The following is a 17,903-nucleotide window of genomic DNA, read 5'->3' on the forward strand; positions in this document are numbered from 1 at the left end:
AAGTCTGTAGTTAACTATATTTGTTGGATAAATTCAGCTGTCACAAGCTGCATTTCATCCTTTGCAGAGCAAATGAGAAAACAGTAATTTTAGGACCAAAGCTCACTGGCTCACTCTGCTTTTAGTAGAGCTGCTTCAATTAAACTATAGGAAGCCTTTAATAAGAATTAATTTGGGAAGTGACACACACACTGTACATGCCCATTTATTGGTGAGATTTGTACTTCTGCATTCTATGCTAATAATAGGTCTTAGCTTTTCTGTTTACAAGCTATTAATCCAGCCTGTAGCTTAAAACTCTTCTTTTTATAGCTCCATTAAGAAATTAAGGGAGGACTTTCTTGGGCAAGGAAACTCAAAGTTAATCTCTCATGGTTATCTGGTGATCTAGTAGATACTTACTTTCTGAAATTCAGTACTTTTATGAAACCAAGTTCTGGCCTCTGTTCATTTCCATTAAACTTGGTCATGCAATTTAATGCGGTTTGCTTCCTTTTTTGTTTGTTTGTTTGTTTGTTTTGTTGTTGTTGTTGATGCCTGATAGTTATGCTAACAGAGCGTTAACTTTGTGATATTTAATGTTTACATTGTTAATAGGTAAAGATAATAGCTGTGCTTTGTTGTGTTGGTTGTGTTGGGGAATTTTAGTATGTTATTTATAGATATGAAACCTACAAGATATGATATAAAAGCCTTCAATATGAAAAATGTTACAATTCTGAGCAGACAGTGAGAAAATTGCCTTTTAGAGGTCAAAACTCGCAATGCCTCTGGCAACATGGCCTTGATGTCATTTGACAGGGTGGAAACACAGCCCTTCATGGGAATAAACAGCCAATACCTGCATGATTCATTTTGTTAGAAGGGTTCTCCCATTGTTGCTAGGCAATATTTCCTAGGTGGAGTTAAAAACCAACAAAAATATCAACAACAAAACCCCCAAAACCCAACTGCTGTCTCCTCACAATAATACTTATTGCAAGTTGTCTTGCTATTGTTTATTTGTTTTTCTAATTAAGTAATTTTTCTCTCTGCAGAATAGATGTATCAGCTGAGTCTCAATAGAGACCTTCCCCACTAAGAGGCAGCAAGGGGAAGAGCTGGGAAAGGGTTGCACCTGGTTAGTGGAAGGTTTACTTTCTATCTTCCTCTGTCCATTCTTAGAGCTGTCTGTTTGGAAATGCTCGACTATGTTGTGATGTGCAATTCTCAGAGAAGAAACATGGCAGAGACCAGCAGACATTCATTTGAAATGATTTTCATTCACTGCATTCTGGAATGGACTTGAAAGCAGGTCTCAGAGGCAACTTGTATGTACCAGTTTGACTTACATATTTATTTATGACAGACTTGAATCTTCAGGATGGTATTCTATCAAGTGACATACCAACTCAGTGTGATGTGTGTCTAAAAATAGGTCATTGTCAAAGGACAGGAAAGGAATTGCATAAATCTTTAAACTAAACCACTGCATTGCATGTGATAGCATACTCTGAAGCTGAGGTAATGCTATCTTCAAAATTGTAGCTTTCCATAGGTTATTTTCTAGAATAATACATTAACACTGCATTTATCAAACCAGGAGGATGGCTGCAGGCTCTAAAGACAGCTAATGCTAATGGGTTACTTCTGACACAGCAGTTAGAAACAGTAAAGTAAAACAAACCATCTCAGAAGGTGGCAGGGCTGGACCAAACTTTGCTCTTATGCTTAAAATATTACTGACTTGAACCTCCCATTTTTTCATGTGTTAAACTGTGCCATAAAAGACTTATTTAGTGCTGGGACTTAGGCATTTAGGTTTGAAAATAATGCTTCTGTTTTGTGTGTTTGGTCAATGTGAATGGGTTTTTTTCCTCTGGTTAACCTAGAGTGTTGAGAGGCCTGAAAAATGAGACCCTGAAGAATGGTACTGATTAAAAATGGGCATTGGGAATGGAATCTTTGTAATTTAAAATAACCTGTTGATGTACACAAATGTGTGGGGTTTGGAGCATAACAGAACAGTGCAGATTTTTTTACTGTTTATGACAGCATAAGTGCCAGTACATAGGTGAGGTCTTGAACTTAGCTGCACAAGTGATATGTTTTGGTGTTTAATGCAGTGTTGCTACTGCAAACCAATAGAAGGGCCAATGTTTAATTAAGGATGGAGTGTGGAATTGGTCAGCAAAAGAACAAATGCATCTGTGTACAGGGTTATATTGAGAGGTTTGGAGTTACCAGGTAAAGGGGAAGTGTGACATCTGGTGGAAAGATGGTATCAGGAGCAAGAGATCCATTAGTGATAAATGGAATTATTTGGCACAAAAATGCATTTTATGATGCTTGAAACCACTGCTGGAGATGAAATTCAGATGAGTGACATATTTTGTGATCTCATAGTTCATATTGTCCAAACGAGAATATATGGTAACATGATTTTGTTCTTAATGAATAATGATCTCTTCTAAGCTACCAAAGAAAGCTTATTTTGTTAAGTTCCTCCCCCAAATTATTAATCTACACTGAAAATAAATTCTTAATCTACACTGAAAATAAATTAATATGGTACAAGTTTAGCTACTTTTGGGTATCCAATATTTTTTCAGAAAAATGTCATCTAAGTAACTATGATTATCCTAGCAGCTTTCTGATGCTTGAGTTCTTTATTGAGTCTTCTGTCATACTGCTTCCAGGTGCAAGTCCCAAATGATCAGGATCATTAGATGCTGCTGTTCTGGGAGATTCTGGTCTGACCCTGGCTTGGAGGTGTAACTGGAGCCTATCACTGGAGCCTCTGTTTGGGTTCTGCTGTTCTGCTCCCTTAGAGCTGGTGGCAGGCTCCTCTGCAGTGTGGGAATAGCCTGGTATTTCAGGAGGGAGGAGAGAAAGGGAGGAACTCTACAGGAGAAGGGGAGGGGAACTGGAGCTATCTTCTGCTTGGTATCACATTGCTAGAGTTAGAACTTGCATAAAATCTGTGTGGGCTCAGAGCTACAGAGATCTTGCTTTATTGTGTTTATTTCCAAAGTATGCTGTGGAAAAAGAGTCTGCAATTCATTGGGAGCTCTGTGTATTAAGGATGTTCAGGAACTTCCTAGCTCAGCTCAAAGGGCCAGGAGAAAAAAAAAAAAGAAAATTCATCTTAATCTTTCAGCTCTGCTTTAAAATACCTGATTCTTCTGAGGTTTCATTCCATAGGATATTGATCATTCCATGTCAGTCTTGAGATTTTTCTGTGTTACAACTTTGCTACTGAAAGATTGTTTTGTCCCAAGCATAGCACAAGTTCAGTCGTGGTTCTGCTTTGTAGTACAGGCTCATCTCCTGTGCATAACTGCCTGCTCCAATCATGTGGGATTTCCCCCTTCATCAGAAGGCCATAAATCTTGAGCTTCTTTTGTTCTTCGTGCATTTTTCTTCTATTTTTAATGTTAGCATCTCACTTGCTAGAACAATATAAGAGTTCTGAATCCTTTTCCTGCTTTGGGGGCAGACTCCATCTGCAAGTTTTTGCCTGCTCCCAAAAAAATAAAGCATTTTGGGAACTGGCCAGTTCAAGGAGTGAAACAAGTTAACAAATACCTAAACTCACAAATGCAGCATTTCAATGCTAGACTGCAGTGGGGTAGACCCATCTCAGGTGGCTGGCTTCTTGGTCAGCCAAGGCCAGAATCAGGCATTTAACAGCAGCAGTGTGAGTTTCTCAGGTCACCTCACTCAGGTCACTCAGGTCACCTGTTTCTCAGGTCACCTCACTGTCAGAGTCACAAATGGGTGATATTCATGAACTCGGGTATTTTGGTACCATGATGAATAAAATACATTGTTTACTCCAAAGAGTGAATTTCTCTGCTCTGCTTCTGGTGGCAGGGGTTTGGCTAATCCAAATGGGTTTGAGCAGGAGGCCTGTGGCAGAGCGTTTGCTGAATCACTTTAGTGCAGTTAGTTCAGCATCAAACACTTTCTTCCTAATCTACCCCCTCCTCCTCAGCACGGTGGCAGTAATTATCCTTTCCTGTCTTTGTTTCTTGGGATGGGTTGAGTAGGCACTCTCCTACTTGTGGAACCACATCAATTAACAGCCAGCTAACTCTCTTACTGTATTGTCATATGAAGACTGGATGCAGGCCCAGCTTCAGTTTCTTCACGAGAAGTTTTATGTTTTAGCATGTTGGGAGGGAAACAAACCTAATGCTTTCCTTCAAGAACCTCATTGTATAAGTCAATAGCTCTCTGAAGATTAATTTGGGGTCTGCAGATAGAGAAATTGTCCTATTAAAAGGGAGAAGATAGTCTAGTTTAAGTCTGTTGGAAATGTAAGTGAAAAACATAATTATTAGTGATGTTGAGATAGATTCTTTTAAAAGATCTCTAGACATATACTAAAAAAAAAAAAAAAAAAAAAAAAAAAAAAAAAAAAAAAAAAAATCAGACCAGAAATTTTGATTGACCTGAGAGCCAGACTGACAACTTTTAGTTCTCAGCTCTGTGTTGGTGAGGAAACAGTTGTTCTTCTTATCAAATTATAACTGACAATGATACTGAGCTTGTGCTAGCACAAGGTGCTTTCTTAACTGCAAATGTGATTTCAGCCTGAAAATATCATAATAAATTCACTGAATGGACTTTCTTCTGTAGTATACTCTTATAATTATAAGCCCTTCATTTTTGCCCAGGGCATCTACTTAGGAGATATCATAAAGTGAAAATAATCTTAATGTCACTAAATGAGAAAAGAATGATCATATTGCCTTGCAGAAAAACAAAATGGAAAGGGGGACTGAGGAAGGGACAGTACAGAATTATATCTACTGCACTCTTGTGGGCACCAGGAGAAAAACGCCCTTTATTTTTCTGAGAATGATTTTAAAAAGTGTTTGTATCAATGCTTCTGAGTAACGAGTGGAATTTCTGACTATGCAGATATGATGTACAGCCTTTGAGAAAATGCTTGGTCTCTATTACTGGTATTGAGGACTGGGTGCATGGTGGCTGTTTTGGTGGTGTAAGTAGCAGGAGGAACCTGTTGGCAAAAAAAAAAAACAAAACAAAAAAAAAAAAAAACCCAACAAAAAAACCTAACAAAAACAAACCAACCCAAAATCTGATGTAAGCCAAAACTTAGTGGAAGTAGGATATGAAACTTGCTTATGGAAATTTACCACTGGATGCCACTGTTGCTTCATAGAATGTCATACTAAAATAACATCAGCTCTGCTGAAAAATTCTGCTTTTCCTTCACTCTCATCTTCTTAGTTTTTTATTACTTTAATCTTTGTTCATATCAAAGGAAAGGAGAAATCGTGCTCCACTTATTCTCTCCAGCAACATGGTGATATGGTTTCCATATCTAGAAGTGACAGCTTGTCATAGGAAAGAAAAGGGAATGACACAAAATTTGTCTTTTTTTTTTTCTTTCCCCTTCTGAGGTAAAATATTTTTTCAGATAGAACAGAAGAACAGAAGAAATGCTCAGATGAAAGAGCAGCCAATTTTCCTCATAACTAAATTCCTTCTCTCTGTCTCTGAATCCTGTGCTAATCACAACTAGATTTGGACACTGAGCCTTTACTCCTGTTTTAATGTCATCTTACAGAGCAGGGCAGGAGGTCAGTTTTGCAAATACCTGTTTATTTCCTTTCCCAAGTGTTGGGCATTTTGTACTTGAAAGAATGTTTTTCACTCATTACAATTTTTTCCTCCTCGGGGAAGCAGGGAGGGTGAAGGTCATCAGGTGAATTTTTGATGGCTGTTGCTTGTTTTTACAGGTATGTTTGCAATCACCTGATTAGCAACTCTGAGACTTTTCTCTAAGTCGTACAGTATGGGGTTTTGTAAATAGCTTTTCTTGACTGAAGCAACCCCCAAAATGTAATTCATTTAATTAAATTAAGAGAAATAAAAATCCTAACATCTGAAGCGTAAGTTTCAGATCTGATTGTTTGGGTTTTCTATTCTGAGTGCACCTAACTCCTAATCTTTCCTATGGGGAAAGAAAAGAAAAATGATGGAAAAAACCGTGCGAGGTGAGGTTTTTCTAGTGTCGTGCCTGGCTTCTGCGGAGACAGTCCACCTTCTGCTGTGCGCCCGCTTAATTGGGTGAGCACGAGTATCGTCGGTTCCATAGAGTGCCAGCCTAATTAGCAGCGGTGGGAACGTGGGGAAAGCAAAGACAATGGCAGTGGTGTGTCGCGAGGCTCCGAGGGAAGCAGTAGCCGTGCAGCCCCGGGAAAGCACGTTCGCTGTCTCCGCAAGCGGGCGGGAGCAGACAGACAGCAGGGCTTCAGCCCCGGGGCTCGGCACTGCCATGGAAACCGCAGAGCAGCACCGCAGCCCCCCGGCTGCCGGCCCTGCGCACGCCGAGGCAGCGGCACCCACACAGCCTGCGTGGGCTGCGGGAAGGCTGACAGGCGCGGCCCTTCTGCTGCCCCTCAACTGGCTTATGGGGCAAGTTGAGGGAAGGGAAAACAAACAAGTACGTGTAGTAAGTTTACTCTGAAAGATGGGCTGCCAGCTGCAGCACAACCCGCGTGCTGGGTGTGTGACAGCCAGAATGCAGTTTAATGATGCTACCGTTCGCCGATAATTCCGCTCTCTCTTCTGGAGCTGAAGTTGCGCCTGGATTAGATACTGTAATCGAAGTTTTGCGGTGATCAGGGCTGGATGCTAACACTGCCTCGCTGGAAGTTCCGAGGGGAAGCCTGCCAGCAGGGCTGCTGTTGATGCCACACAAACTTGTAGCGGTGACCCAGATAACATTGTGACCGACACAGTAAGTTACAGTGTCAGGAGGAATAAATGTCTCCTCCAGCCCCTCGCTGAGCTCCAGCTGTGCCGCGGTGCCTGCCCTTAAGCGCCATCTACCCAAGGAACTGATGGGCTCTGGGGGCTGCTGGGCTTTGCTCAGTTGTGAGCTGGTTGTACAAGTGAATTCAGAAAATACACAGGGCTTGCAATTATTTGGAAATTGTGGTATTTTAGTGTTCTTAATAAAGGATCTTTCCAAAATGGTTGCCTGGGCTCTGCCATGTCTGTTGAGAATTCCTAGCAGTCATCTAAATGTGACAGCTCTCTAAAGAGAACTTCTGTGCCCTCACCCCTCATCTACCACTCTCTGCTCAGATCCTACTTCTGGTCTAGGCCTGGGAGAGGTCTAGTTTTTAAATTACCTTTCCTGAAGCTCTGCAGTCTTCATCTCACTTCTGTTCTGAGGTGGAAATGACAAGGCTTCTGTTGTTTTCATTTGTTATGCCATGCAGAGAGAAGGTTCCCCCTGTTCTTTTGCAGTGGCACTGGTTTCATGGCTGGAGAATGCTAAGTGGTTCTGCGGTGGCTTGATGTGGGCTTGCTCAAACCATAACATGAGGTACAGCAATATAAAAGAACCAGACATTTCTGGTATTTTTGGACAACATCCTAAATATATCATCACTACTTTTTGTGGTTTGGAGTTGTCAGAGAAGAATAGCTAGATGAAGTTTGACTTCAGCACAAGAAGGCCTGGGCTTTTCAATGTAGAGTGTACTGGTGAAAAGTGAGTAAGATGGAACGGAACAGGATTTAAGCCTGTGCTTTTGAGAGGCTCTGGTCAGGTTAACTAATGTAGATGCAAAGCCAGAGCAGGACTGAAAAGGCATACCATACAAATGAAATAATTGAGCTGCTGCTGCTGCCTCTTTTTTTTCCTCTCTCATCCTTTGTCCATTTAGAGTGAATGATGCAGAAGACCACTGCTGAACACTGTCCCCAGGCTCCCTCAACACTGGGTGTGTATGTATGCAAAGATCAGCAGTGCTTCCACAGCCTTTTCAGTGTTCCTTAAGTGTACAGAATTCAGTCCCTACTGCATCAGGAGCCTTTTGAAGATAAACATCACTGATTCTTAGCTGTGCCATCTTTTGTTAACTGGAAATTTTAATACGTGTATACAGTAAAACCTGCTGCCAGAAATGGCAAAGAAAACTTCAGTGTCTTTTACAAGAAGCCACAGGCAAAGAGCAAATGTGTTTTGGAGCAAAGGTGGGGAGGGTTTCTCCATGCCACAGACATTATCAGAGTCAGGCATTGTCAGGGTTGTGAATACAGCTCTGTATGTGTCTTTATAGACATGGGTCATCATAAAGCAGAAACCAATTGGTTTTACCCCATGTAAGCCTCTGCTTGTTTTTCTATTTGAAAGCAATCACTCATTCTTTGCTCTGTTTGTAGCCTTCACAATTTAATATTTGTATAAATCTTAAAGGTGACACCTTCACAATGTAAGCTTTCATTCTACAGTCCTTGTCTTTCATGCTGCTGCAGTACATTAAAAATGTTTGCAGTTTCCTCTTCTGTGGGGGTGATTTTTGTAAATTTGTCTGGTCTCTTTGGGGATGCTGCATCCTCTGGCTGCTCATGTATGGAAAGTGCATTGGTACAAAATTATTTATTACTCTTTCAGTTGGTGCTGGATCTCTGTGGTCTTCCACTGCAAGTCTCTTCAAACTCTCAGAGGAGATTTTTCAACAGCTCCTGGCTCATAAGCAACAGCTTCCCCCATGATAACCCTGCAGCAACTCATCTTGTTCCTTCAAGCTTCTGTCTGTTGCCAACCTAGTCATTAGACTGATTATTATTTAAGCTGATCATGAATTCCAGTTTGGACTCTCTGCTTTCACAGTGAGTAATTAGAGAAGGCACCTTCCCCGTCAATTTGTGCTATTCATGGAAATGTTATCACTTACAGAAGATACAGAATAGACATTTGTAGGTTCCTTTTATTTAAGTAACTGAGAAAAAGTCCATGCAAAGGGGAAGCTTCTAGGTGACTTAAGGAAACCTTGCTCCGTTGGCCTCGCTCTGTACTAGATGTTTACGGATTTGGTGCTGGTGTTTTACAACATTTCAAGAATGTGGTGGGTTTATTTTTTGGGGTTTTTTTCTCTCCTATCATTAAATGTCATGAAGTCAAGTTCAGGCTACTTCTATAGACAGGTCAACCTTTAAACAGTGCATGAAAACATTCCTGTGTTTTAAAAACACTTTGAGACTGAAGTCTACAATGAATATGTGAGATCAGGGCAGCAGACAGTGGCAAGACTGTAATAATTAACAAAGAATGCTTTTGTCTTTTGAAATAATATAGTCATAGATGTGTGAATTTTAAAGCCATGCAACGGTATTAGTTCTTTGATTAAAAGCCACACAAGATTAAAATCTTCAATTACTATGTAGGCTCTCCTGAACTTTCTGGGAACTGGAGTAAAGGGAATAACTGAGGGTCAAAGGGTGAAGACAGCCTGGCTGGTCATTAATCTAAATTTGCCTGTGGAATATAGCTGTGAAGAAGATGTTAGTATGCTTTTCCTGCTCACCCTAAACAAAAAATGAGATTTTGCTCAAATCTGGCTTTAAAATAATTAAGGAAAAATAGGGAATTTTGAAAATTGGGTCTTTCAGGTGGGGTATGTGCTAGTGTTTTGGTGGGTTTTTTTTGTGGTTGTTTTTGTTTTTGTTTTCCTCCAAGAAAACCTGGGAGGGCGTTAAGCTTGCTGTGATTCAAATCAACCAAATTTCAACAGAGTAACAGCAAAACTGTCAGTCTTTATGCATCTCTGAATGTATGCAAACTGTAGGAAAGGTGTGACAGGGATGGGGATTCCTTGATAACTTTCATGTAGCTACTGCAGGATACAGGTACGTCTGAGCATGAAGCTGCCTGCTTTTCAGTGTGAGCAGCCCAAGAATGTTCCACTATTTGTCATTCTGTGATAGTGCCTTGTTCTGCTCCAGTTTTGTTGCTCATACCCCAGCTAGATTTCCTAAAGTTGGAATCAGGGTGATTGCAGTTGTGGGGGCAGCACAAGAAATGTAAGCAGTGCTTGGAAAAAGATTTGCTGTGCCCATTTCTACTGAATACTTTGTCAGTCTTCTTATTTAGCAGGTGGGGAGCTGAGAGCATAAACCATCTCACAGTTCTAGCTATATTATATTTGAAAATTAAAGACTTTACAAAATGAAAGTAAGTTGCATTATTGTGGTATCACCTAAACCAGTTAATAATCTGAGATGGGAGAGGATTCAAAAGGGCCAAGAGTTGCTCTAAATACTGTCAGAACTGCAGTTCTGTGAAGAGAAGTACACATTTTTTGAATTGGTAAAAAGGAGTTGCATTAATTATATGGCATGCCACACTACAACATGAACACCATTAAAAAGTCAGCCTTTAAATCTTAAAACACTTCTCGTTCCTACTATCCTCATTATTAACATCCCTATTCTACATTAATGCCTCTGGCAAGAGGTGAAAGCTGTTCAGGGTGAAAAGAAATTAGTTTCATTTTTCGGTAATTATGGGGAATACTGTTCACTGGCTTTAGTCACTCTCTCAAGTTATTCTAGTGCTTCTGGTTAAAAAGATCCTGATCTATGGTATTTTGCTAATGATCAACAGTTTTAGAAATGACATTTTTCAGCAGCACAGCCTCTGTTATTGGGACAATCTTTTCCTTTGGGCAGCTGCCAGATTTTTCAAAACCAGTGGGAACACTTATGAGAGGTTAAGTTCCTTTCCCTGCCCCCACCTTCTTTATAAACTTGAGATTACTATTGCTTAGGATGCAAACTAATGTTTCCAGCTTTCAAAGGAAAAGACCACCTCTTCCAAGACAGATATTTAAATTATCTGTGACTGTGGGGAAACAACAAGGCGAAGGAAGAGACTCTCAAGAGTATGGCAAAAATTAAGTGGAAGTGAAATAACAGTGCGCTGAGGTAGTTCCTATCATACAATGTGGTAAATTTTCAATGGATAAATAAAGTATCTTAATTTTTCAGGTGCATTTTCCTGTTCTCATTTCAAGTGGTCCTTTTGTTTCATAAGGTTGAATGACAGAAAGATAAAAACATTACAACAGGTAATGAAGATGCATTTTGAGAGACACATTCTGGAGGACTGAGTAGGTACCTTCTACTGAGGAACTGAGCAAACATGAAAGTTTGTTTTGTTCTTTCTCATCATTCTGAAATGTATTTTTGTGGTACTTGGAAAAAACAGTGCTCAATAAGAGCTGACTTCTGGGCGTCTTTCTGCTAGAATGTGTTGTGTTGCTGTTTTGGTTATTTACCAAGTACTCTTCTCCTGGCTCATATGAAGTGTAGATTCTCAAGTTACAGAAAATTCCAAGCAACTTCCAATGCATCCATTTATAGTGCCTTACAGTGCAAAGGATTAGTGACAGTTCAAGCAGTAGCTCAGATACCTGATTTCTGTGACCATTTTCTTATTTGCAATAAATCTGTTCTTCAAGTGGCACCATCTGTGCCCTTTGCAAAGTGTCTCTGACAGTTTCCCTGGGACTGTATGAAATGCTCTGTGGTGTGCAAGAACAGCACACCAGCAGCAGGGCATGGCAGGGGACCACAACACCTCTGCAGTGTTCTGGCCACAGAGCAATAATGAGTTTCTTGCTGGGACGGCCTTGGCACCCCCAGATATCTTTGAGACCTTTCATCTTGGACAAACTTCATTGTGACAATTTTTATCCTTGAAGAACTAATTGAACTGTTCACCTTTTTACTCCAGTAATAGTTCTAATTCAAATCATCCTGGCTGTAGTAACTTGATTTTTGAAGCAGTTCAGCACTCTGTGATCAAGAATTACTTAAGTTTCTTGTGCTTGGCATTGTACTTGTAAATGATGGCAGCATCTTTTTTTCACTTATTTCTCAAAGAACAGGCTGCATTTAAAAATAATAATAATTTATTTTCTTGGTTAATAGCTCTATTAAGTACCTACAGCACAATGTATAATAACTTAAATGCTTTTGATTAAGCAACTTAATTAGATCTTAAAATTCTTCTTCTTCCAATGAAATACTTTATCTTCCCCAAAACTGGAACATGAAAGTCTTCAGCAAGCTGCAGCAAGGTGTTTTACATGAATAGTTTATACTTTTCTGCCACCAGATCACCTGTGTAATAAAAAGGCCCTTATTCTTTAAGGCTACAGGCAAGAAGTAGGATGCAGAGAAACGTATTGGGACAAGCTGAATGAGACTTCCCTTAGAACATTGGAATTTTTCTTCTAGTGAATATGAAATCTTGCCTTTGGCACTAAGCTATATTGAATGCTTCAGAAGGGAATGAAAGGGAAAATCTTTCTCTAAGCAGGAAGGTAACTTTGAATGGAGAGCTGGAATGTATGGATTTCTACCTCTGCTCCATTTGGTGCTTTGATTTGCTTTCCCTTTGCTTTGACTGGCTGTGCTACAATGCCACTATTTTTTTCAGTTCTTTAGAGATGAAAATACTAACACACAATACTGGGATTGGTGAACTCTTCAGCTGGTCAAATGGCATATACAACCTTGTTTCTGTTTTATGGTAAATATAACATCTCATATTGTTGTGGTATGGTAAAAGGTATACTGTCCTTTTTATTTTAATACTTGTTTAACAACAGTCCTTGATCCTTTGCTTGTGGTTGGTTTGAGGTGCATTTGGTAAAAGCTTAAAAAAAAAAGCAGCCATGCACTGAGCTGTTATTCATAAATAAGGTAACAGAAAGAATTTCATTGCTTACATTTGGGGATCCCTTTCTTAAAGAAAAAGCCTTTGGTTCTGCTTACCCATAACTCTGGATTGGCTGTACAGCTGTCTTTAACCCTATTGAAGACCGTGATGGGCAGACAAGATTGACTCTGTCTCTGCTGCAAGTGTGAGGCTCTGATTACTCTGATTATCCATTTCAGTAGATCTGCCCTTCTGGCCCACTCTGTGGGCTAATCTTCTGGATTTGTGGAGAGAAACAAGTATTAGGAAGAAGGATTTTAAGTTGAACTTCTTCAAGGTGTGTGAGCATGACTTGGAAGATGGCAAAGGTATGCTTATTTACACAAATGCTACAGAGAAGCTGTAAGGGGAAGAAACTGAATAAACGGAATGAAGAAAGCTGATTTGGGTAGTCTGGTAGACCAATGCCCAGTCAGTTCTATAATATGTCTTTACCATGAAGTAGAGAGTCTGAAAGCCTGGGTCTTACAATCTGGCACATTGATTGAGGGAAGGGGGAAAGACTGACAGGGGGATTCTTATAGGAAGTGTAAGGGTAACATAGAAGAGAAACTGTGACAGCCAGGATCAGAAGGTGATAAATGGATTAAGCCCTCTGGAGAACATGTATTACCATAGTTTGAAAAGGAAATTTGGAACTGCTCTTGCCAGAGGAGTGATGTGGTGGCTTTTTCCAAAGCTGGGACACTTGTGGAAGGACTACAAAGATGTAAGGGGCATGGAAGCCAGAAAAAAAAGAAGAATATCCCTGGTTCAGCTTCTGTAGGTGTGAGGAATACTTACAAAGCACTTTCACTGCAGGACCTGTCTTGGCCCAGCTGCAGTGTGTAGTTGGTGTGTTCTACCTTGGGCAGATCCTGCAGTGCTTCTTCCAAGCCAGTTCTTCCTCTCTTCAGGGATTCTGTGTGTCCTTCCCCTTCCCCTTCCCCTTCCCCTTCCCCTTCCCCTTCCCCTTCCCCTTCCCCTTCCCCTCCCCCTCCCTTGGCTTTCTTCTTGGCACAGGTTCTGTCCTCCCTGTCGTTACTGGGCTGATTTTTGTGCCCTAATCCTGAGGGTATTCATAGTGAGCTTTACTGTACTTTGGCTGCCTGCCCTGAAATTGGCACCTGTACAGGGTTGACTGCAGGGGAAGGCAGGCTGAAGGAACCTGTGGGGTGCTTTGTGAGGACATGTGATCTGGCTAGGTCAGGGGAATGATGTAGAAAGCATTTTAAATGTCAATGAGGAGCAAAATTCTTTAGGCTTTTAATCTTAGTGAGTTTTCACTGGATTTAGTCAAACCCTTCCCAGATGCTAGTCACCAATGAGACTTTACTCTGGAAACTTGAAGACTTGAGGGTCTGTCTGATTCACAGGGGGGATCACTATCAGCCTAATGGGACCTTGGTTGAAACTTTAATTACAAGAAGACAGTAAAAAGCACTGTTTAAGAAAAAAAAATCCCCTTATCAACTTTTATTGCTAGTCTAGTCAGGCTAAAAATTCTGCTTAATCTTAATGATTAGTAAGAGTTCTTCATTTCTGTTAAATAAATTACAAATTATTCGGAGGCAGTATATTAAAGCAGATCTAATCAAGATATCCAGAATATTGTGACATATTTAAATCCCATAATATTTAAAAAAAACATTTTGGAGGGAGTAAAGATACTTTATATACAATTAGTGGCAGTATGATTAATAACCTTGGGCTCAGATTCGACTGCTTCCTTTGGGATTTGGGGTTTTTTTTCTACATTTCTGGAACCAAATATATGCCTTAATTACCAATCAAACAGTCAATGAAGGCAGAGCTGAAGTGTGGATGTATCTACTTGGATTTGTATTAGCATTTCTTCCACAGATTTGGATTAGTGAGGCTGAGTGTATCTATCTGCAAGTTTTGGTTGCTGTCAGGGAGAATATGAATCCACACTGACTTAGATTTTCAAAACTAGCAGACCTGTCTGTTTTGCATCTTTTGACATTTATGCCACTTGCTAAACCTGCAAAAGGTAGCTGTTAGTGCAGGTAGTGTTAAATGCAGGAGCATTTAAGAGTTCTGAGAAGATTCAGGCCATTTAAAACCAGACAGTGTAGTTTCTCCCCAGCCCCATCTCTCTTTACAGAGGTTTCAAGAGGAAAAGGAGATTTTGATATCTGAGAAACAAACCCATTTGGTTTGAAACCATTCTGCAAGGCTACAGCATAAAATCTGAGTTGAAGACAAGAAAAGAGGAGCCAGATACTTTTAAGGTTTGGACACTCCCAGGTTGGTACAAAGTCGGTGACTTTGATAGCTGTGTCAGAACTTCTTTTTACTGCAGAAACAGGCAAATCAATGCCTTCAAAGCTGGTGGGATTGGGAAGCTCAGGAGTCTGGAAGGTGTTACCATAAAGTACTTTGCTTGTCAGGTATAGCTGCAAGGAAAGAGGTTTCTGAGCTGAAGGTAGAAAGTGGGAAAATGTGTTTGAAGCCAGTCTTTATTGTAATTCTGGGTATTACTTATTTCTCATAGTTTAAAACAGTGAATTGTGGGGGAGAAGTAGCTCCTTGTAATAGGTGAGACAAGGGATAAATCAACTATCGACCCTTTTATCTTCGGAATTTTTCTAAAATTGATTTTACTTCTGCACATGTTCATTCTGGAGTGTTCATAAGCTGTATGTTTTAGTCAAGTATGGCAGGCTTAGCTTTCTATTCTGAGTGGTCAATTTTGAAACTCACTATGAAAGAGCTCCAAGGTAAAATGTTTTTTATCATTACCAGCTGCTGTGTGCTTTGTAGACTGTAATATAAACCTGACATTCAATTTTGGTGGATGATCTAATGAAGTTCTGAGATTTATTTTTGATAATAAAAATGAACCCCCTTTTTTCAAGGATAAACATGGGTAAATTGTCAGATTCATAGCCCATCTCATATTATGTCTGCTGTGTTTTCCACAGTGCCTGAAATGGTCACTGTATGCCTGATTTATAAAGACAGTATCACCTTGATGAGTACACAGTGTGTCACTTGAGCAGGATTCATGTCTTTATGGATTTCAGAGGAGAAATATAATGTGAGACAATACAAATATTGCAGCTGCTTGCTCTATCACATTGTCTGTTTTATTGGGCAGGTTACCTGTGCTGTGGTGGTGTTGGTTTTCTTTTGGTTGGTTGGGTTTTTTTGTTTGTCTTGTTTTGGTTTTGAGTTATTTGTGCTTTTGTTTTTGTTGTTGCTTTTATTTGTTTATTTGCTTTGGGTTTTTGTTTGTTTGTTTGTTTGTTTGGTTTTTTCCCCTGGTATTAATAAGAACACAATATTCTGGTAATATTGGTGAGAAAAACTCCTTTCCATTATATTTTGCAATAGATGAATTAAATGAATTTGAGATCAGTAAATAAAATTCAGTGTAACACAAAAAATATTATACCATTCCTGCATTTTCCTCCTCACCAGAGATGGGAAAGATAAGTGGAGCAATTCTAGATGAGACCCAAACCAGTCAGATACCAGGCAAATTGTAGGCCAAAGCTCCCAGTTACCTGCCCTAAGTGTTAGCACACCTGGCTGCTGCTAGGTGTAGGAGTATTGTTGTAAATGAATGCTGTGGAAACAGGTCAGCTGTGTGACATTTTACAGAGCAGACAGCTAAACCTGTGTCCTGTGGACTTCTGAGGGATCTGTATGTGGGCTGGCATCACCTTCACATGACTCCTCTGTGGCTCCATCATGGCACATGGTTATACTGACTGGATACACACTTAAAACAAAGATAAAAGAACTTTTACTCGTGATCATAATGTATGTTAGTCTGTATCTATGAATTTGAAGGTGAACTGTAGCCTGGAGCTTTCCTTTCTTGAGAAAGAAGCCACCTCCACTGGTGTTTAATGGATTGGGACAAGCTCTCACTGCAGTTGCCTTGGGCCACTGCTTCCTGTGCTGCTGCTCTCTCTGCCTGAACATAATCTTAACACCTTCTGCAGCTCGTGACATGCTTTTGTTTGGATATGTTGAGAAGAAATTTCCTATATTATGTAAAAATAAATCTGGACAGAATTCCCAGATTGCAGAATAACTGTGGAAAAGTTGGATTATGAAAGCCTCTTTCATTTTCCCTAACTTGACAGTGTAATTTTAAGTTCCGTGGAAAAAAGAGAACACTATTAGAAATGCTCACCCATAGAGATCCAATAGAGCTGAATGTGAAACACAGGGCCAGCACTGCTTTAATTGTTGAATTTAAACAGAATTTGGGTCTCATGCAAAGTAGGTACATAATGGAAAACTTGACCTCTGGTGCAATTCTGATAAATGTGTCTTCAGTTAAAAAAAAAAAAAAAAAAAAAAAAAAGCTGGTGGCAAAAATGGCCACAGATGACAGAATTTGAACAAGCTTATTTGTCTACTTGTGTAAAAGTCACCATGGCACAAACTGCCTGGAAAATGACTCTTCAAAGATTTATCTGCATAGAAGGTGTTATGTACATATGCTCCTTGCTAGGTGCAACTTAGTTGTGCACTAAGTTGTGTGTATGCACAGGACTTCCCAAAGTGTCATTTTAAAACTAAATATTGGGAGTTCTTCCTTAAACCGGACCAGAAAATATTTTTACAAGGTTAAATGTTTCTCTTAGACTTGTGGTAATGCAATCATTCTTATTCTCTAGCATGAGTCACAAATAACTGAGTCAATTGCTTTATAAAATATTACTGAAATAGTCTGATGGCAGTGAGCAAGGCTTAGTCATGTCTGTCTTCGTCTCCTGTGTCAGTTCTGGGCTGTCTTGCCCTTACTGCTCAAGTGATGCACTGTGGATAATGCTTCAATGTATTCCAGGATTAAATTGAATGTGGGAGGGGTGAGTGCCTGCCATTCTCAAGACTCAAATCCATTGTGAATCTTTACTGCATGTTTAATTCTGGGCACCTCTGTTTGAATGGATAGTTCTGAGAAATTCTGGAAAAAAGTGACTTACCACTGGTCAGTATCAGTTGTCATTAGTGTAGCTAATGGAGAAAAGTGTCCTGGTCTTGACTCTGGTGCATTTTTTACAGCAGAATCATGCTGGAAGACATTAGAGATGCTTGTTTACAGACTTGCCTGTGAGGTTCCAGAGAGAGAAGCTGAGAAAATTGCTGGTCCTTCTTAAGTAGCTGTTGTCTTTGGACAAAAATTAAATGCATCTTGCCATATGAAGCTTGGGACACTTCCCAAATCATTATTCAGGAGCGTGCAGGTGCATGCTGAGGCTTTGAAATTCCCACACATAACAATGCCAACATGACAATCATCCCTTGAAGCAGTATCAGCTCAAACAGGCTGTGCTCAGCCTTGCCTCTCATGTTATGCTCTGAAAACAAACTGGTGCTGCATGCAGATGTGTTCCAGAGT

At 40.0% G+C, this 17,903-nt stretch overlaps 1 long non-coding RNA gene across 1 annotated transcript in view; it reads left to right on the forward strand.

Moving 5' to 3' along the window:
• Positions 1-517: 517 nt before the first annotated feature.
• LOC137481039 (uncharacterized) overlaps positions 518-17,903 on the forward strand; it is a 115,118-nt gene continuing 97,732 nt past the window's right edge. Inside the window, exon 1 of the long non-coding RNA XR_011003265.1 lies at positions 518-1,120. This is a non-coding gene — a long non-coding RNA (uncharacterized lncRNA). The remainder of the gene's footprint in view (positions 1,121-17,903) is intronic.

Source organism: Anomalospiza imberbis, chromosome 12 (assembly GCF_031753505.1).
Source record: "Anomalospiza imberbis isolate Cuckoo-Finch-1a 21T00152 chromosome 12, ASM3175350v1, whole genome shotgun sequence".
NCBI lineage: Eukaryota > Metazoa > Chordata > Aves > Passeriformes > Viduidae > Anomalospiza > Anomalospiza imberbis.